A 5,426-nucleotide genomic window follows, 5' to 3' on the forward strand; every position below is an offset into this window, starting at 1 on the left:
GTTTTCAGCAGACAGCTTCAGCGTTCCAGCATCCACACTGCATTTTCGCAGGAAATGCAAATTTTTCTAGTTGTGTGGATGCCTTCAAAGGCATCCACACTATTGAGTTCCTGTTTCTCTTTGTGTGGATGCCCTAAAGGGCTTCCACACTATTGAGTTCCTGTTTCTCTTTATTCTTTATTGTGTGGATGCCCTCAAGGGCTTCCACACTATTGAGTTCCTGTTTCTCTTTAAACTTTATTCTTTTTCAAGTTGCTGCAAGTTTTCAAGTTTTTTGGCACTTAACTACTCCCTCAGTTTTCAGCCGATTTTCTCAGTTCAAACTCTAAACTGTTCTGCTCTTTCTGCTAATTCCAGCTATGACTTTTGGTGTTTATTACTATTATACTTTTTAAAATATTACACTTTTTTCCTTTAATTTGTCCCATTGAAATCAATGGAAAACTTCCACAATTCTGCTAAAACTTGCTTGGTTTTGAAACTTAACTGCTTCCTCATACTTTCACCTAGAAACTCCATTCAAACTTTAAAATGTTCTCAGATTATTGGGCTACTCCTGTATGATTCAGCTTTTTCAGATCTTCTACCGTTTTAATTTTATACCTCTTTAAGTTTTCAGTTCCAAAACTGTGATTTTTCAGAAAATACATGCGTTGCTATGGTTGCTATGCAATTAACTCAGAGTGAGTGCTGGTCTGTTCTGAATTTTCTCTTCATGTCCGAACAACTTCTTGCTACTCGCTCAATTTACACTCAACCCCCACAAATTATACATCAAAACGTAGGTATTTTTGCTGGCTTTCAGACAATGCTACTGTCTTTATTGTGTGATTTACCGTTTTTTCGCAATTCACCTCGAAGTGACACATGGTCTGCATAGTCCCCATTCGAAGTCTATGTGGAGGTTTTGAAATTCAGAGCTGAAATTCTGTAACAGGAGGCATTTTCGAATCGTCATATCTACTTAACGAAGCGAAGTTAAGACATAAGGCTTGTCCGAGTATATCTTCAGACACTGCTGACACTCACAGTGGAAGCAGTTTTTACAATTATCTTACCGTTGAGCAATGAATTACGTTTGTTTGAGGGGTGGAAAACTTTCCTTCCCTCAGTCTTCAAACTCTGGAAATGAAGCCGTTTCTTCTCTCGTCATATCTCCGCGACGGAGGTACAAAGAGCTATGAAAATCACAGTCAAAATACACCAAAGTCCGCTGATTCACCCAGTACAAGAATTATGCTGCTAGCCCTCCTAGTTTTTGAGTTACACGACGTTTTGTAACTCCAAAAAACGGCGCTTTTCGCCGCTCACCGCGATCTATTTCCTGACTGCCCAAATGTCTGTCTTTCAGCTGCACGCCCCCTTGCCAGGTGGCGCAATCAGTAATGACACGGCTCTGCAGCTCAAACGTCGTGGGTTCAATCCCACCTTGCTTCAACAATTTTTTTTATTACAAATTTAAACACTATCACAGACCTGTAATTTATATTGATCATTTATTACAATTCTGCAAAGTTTTATAATTTTAGCAGCTTTTCTAATATGGACCGAAATACATACAAGTACCCAGCCTAATGAAGCAGACAGAGGCAGTACCTCTGATTGGTGAATTTGAGCAGAATCAGGTTGTTCTTTCATTTCATTTCTTTATTTCACACATGGTTCATCGTGGTTCTTTTTCTACATACAGAACCTTCTGCCTCTTTTCAGCAGAAATTCTGCCTCTTTTCAGCAGAAATTCTGCTCATTCACCTCTTTTCAGCGCAACGTTCTGCTTCTTTGCCTCTTTTCTGCAGAAATTCTGCTGATTCATCTCTTTTCTGCAAAATTTTCAGCCTTTTCACCTTTTTCAATGCTTTCATCTTTTTCAAATCATAGAGTTAAAATCAAAATATAGTATTTTTACCAAAGCATTGTATTTGTACAAAGTAGAGTATTTCTGCCAAATCATAGAATTACTGCAATTTCATAGTATTTTGAGGAATCCCTTTTGTTATAGTATTACTTCTAAGTCATAGTATTTCTGCTTTGTCATAGTATTTGTACTGAAACATAGTATTTCTGCCAAATCATAGTATTACTGCTATTTCATAGTATTTGAGTGAAATTACAATGTTTCTGCAAAAACATTGCATTTCTGCTACTGTATTTCCGCTGTATTACGTAGTGGCAAAGTAGGAGGCTGACTGTTACTAAGTGCATCAGTGTACATAGGTCATCTCTTGTGTTGGAGTGCCCTCTTGTGGCGCCTTCTGGGTAGTGCCTTAGGAAACGTCAACAATGCAAAGAAGTGGTATCAGACTGGTTTGTAGTGGAGGAATTTGTTGCCAGTTTATTTCATCTTTAATCCTTATTCATGTTGTAATGTAGTAACTTTTGTAGCACAAATACCACAATATGGCAGAAATACTGTTTTGGCACAAATACTTTGATTTGGTATACTTTAGCTTCTTCACCCTTTTTCAGCAAAGTTAACATTTTTTTCACCCCTTTTCAGCACAAATTCCAGGTTTTTTGGCTGTTTTCAGAAAAAAAAACTCTTTTCAGCAGAAACTCTGCTGATTCACCTCTTTTTAGCGCAAGTTTCTGCTTCTTTGCCTCTTTTCTGCAGAAATTCTGCTGATTCACCTCTTTTCTGCAAAATTATCAGCCTTTTCACCTCTTATCAGCACAATTCTCAGCAGCTTCTGCTCATTTCAGCAGAATTGTCAGTCTGTCCACCTCTTTTTTGTGTAAATGAGTTTGGGTCAGTGAGATGAGTAGCTGTTCTGAGTCTGGCGGGGCCAGTTTCGAATCCTACTCAGGGTGACATTTTTTTTTTCCACCACCATACAACTTTTTGCAACTTTTCAGCTTTTTCAGCTTTTCAGCAGACAGCTTCAGCATTAAGGCATCCACACAGCATTTTCGCAGGAAATGCAAATTTTCTAGTTATTCCTCTAGTTGCTTCCGTACACTTTTTGGCACTTAACTACTTCCTCAGTTTTCAGCCGATTTTCTCAGTTCAAACTCTATACTGTTCTGCTCTTTCTGCTAATGATGGCTATGACTTTTGGTGTTTATTACTATTATACTTTTTAAAATATTACACTTTTTTCCTTTAATTTGTCCCATTGAAATGAATGGAAAAGTTCCACAATTCTGCTAAAACTTGCTTGTTTTTGAAACTTAACTACTTCCTCATACTTTCACCTAGAAACTCCATTCAAACTTTAAAATGTTCTCAGATTATTGGGCTATTCCTGTGTGATTCAGCTTTTTCAGATATTCTACGGTTTTCATTTTATACCTCTTTAAGTTTTCAGTTGCAAAATTGAGAATTTTCAGAAAATACATGCGTTGCTATGGTTGCTATGCAATTAACTCAGAGTGTGTGCTGGTCTGTTCTGAATTTTCTCTTCATGTCTGAACAACTTCTTGCTACTCGCTCAATTTCCACTCAACCTCCACAAATTATACATCAAAACGTAGGTATTTTTGCTGGCTTTCAGACAATGTTACTATCTTTATTGTGCGATTTACCGTTTTTTCGCAATTTGCCTCGAAGTGACACATAGTCTGGTTACTTCCCATTCAAAGTCTATGGGGAGGTTTTGAAATTCAGAGCTGAAATTCTGTAACGGGAGGCATTTTGAAGTCGCCATATCTCCTTAACAAAGCAAAGTTAGGACATGAGGCTTGTGCCAATATATCTTCAGACACTGCTGACACTCACAGTGGAAGCAGTTTTTACATTCATCTTACCGTTGACTCATAAATTACGTTTGTTTGAGGGGTGGAAATCTGTCCTCCTCTCAGTTCTCACACTCTGAAAATGAAGCCGTTCCTTCTCTCGTCATATCTCCGCGACGGAGGTACAAAGAGCTATGAAAATCGCAGTCAAAATACACCAAAGTCCGCTGATTCACCCAGTACAAGAATTATTCTGCTAGCCCTCCTAGTTTTTGAGTTACACGACGTTTTGTAACTCCAAAAAACGGCGCTTTTCGCCTCTCACCGCGATCTATTTCTGATTGCTGATCTATTTGTTTTTCAGCTGCCCGCCCCCTTGCCAGGTGGCGCAATCAGTAATGACTCGGCTCTGCAGCTCAAAGGTCGTGGGTTCAATCCCACCTTGCTTCAACATTTTTTTTTCATTACAAATTTAAACACTATCACAGACCTGTCATTTATATTGATCATTTATTACAATTCTGCAAAGTTTTATCATTTTAGCAGCTTTTCTAATATGGACCGAAATACATACAAGTACCCAGCCTAATGAAGCAGACAGAGGCAGTAGCTCTGATTGGTGAATTTGAGCAGAATCAGGTTGTTCTTTCATTTCATTTCTTGATTTATTTCACACATGGTTCATCGTGTTTCTTTTTCTACATACAGAACCTTCTGCCTCTTTTCAGCAGAAATTCTGCCTCTTTTCAGCAGAAATTCTGCTCATTCACCGCTTTTCAGCGCAACGTTCTGCTTCTTTGCCTCTTTTCTGCAGAAATTCTGCTGATTCATCTCTTTTCTGCTCATTTCAGCCTTTTCACCTTTTTCAATGCTTTCATCTTTTTCAAATCATAGAGTTAAAATCAAAATATAGTATTTTTACCAAAGCATTGTATTTGTACGAAGTACAGTATTTCTGCCAAATCTGGAATTACTGCAATTTCATAGTATTTTGAGGAATCCCTTTTGTTATAGTATTACTTCTAAGTCATAGTATTTCTGCTTTGTCATAGTATTTGTACTGAAACATAGTATTTCTGCCAAATCATAGTATTACTGCTATTTCATAGTATTTGAGTGAAATTACAGTGTTTCTGCAAAAACATTGTATTTCTGCTACTGTATTTCCGCTGTATTACGTAGTGGCAAAGTAGGAGGCTGACTGTTACTAAGTGCATCAGTGTACATAGGTCATCTCTTGTGTTGGAGTGCCCTCTTGTGGCGCCTTTTGGGTAGTGCCTTAGTAAACGTGAACACTGCAAAGTAGTGGTATCAGACTGGTTTGTAGTGGAGGAATTTGTTGCCAGTTTCTTTCATCTTTAATCCGTATTCATGTTGTAATGTAGTCGTACCACAATATGGAAGTTTTGGCACAAATACTTTGATTTGGTATACTTTAGCTTCTTCACCCCTTTTCAGCAAAATTTTCATTTTTATCAACCCTTTTCAGCACAAATTCCAGCTTTTTTGGCTGTTTTCATAAAAAAAAAATATTTTCAGCAGAAACTCTGCTGATTCATCTCTTTTCAGTGCAAGTATCTGCTTCTCTGCCTCTTTTCTGCAGAAATTCTGCTGATTCACCTCTTTTCTGCAACATTTTCAGCCTTTTCACCTCTTATCAGCACAATTGTTAACGCTCCATGGCAGAAACAAGTACACAGCCTGATGAAGCAGACAGAGGCAGTACCTCTGATTGATGAGATTGAGCAGAACCA

Source organism: Pelmatolapia mariae, linkage group LG16_19, assembly GCF_036321145.2.
Source record: "Pelmatolapia mariae isolate MD_Pm_ZW linkage group LG16_19, Pm_UMD_F_2, whole genome shotgun sequence".
Classification (NCBI taxonomy): domain Eukaryota; kingdom Metazoa; phylum Chordata; class Actinopteri; order Cichliformes; family Cichlidae; genus Pelmatolapia; species Pelmatolapia mariae.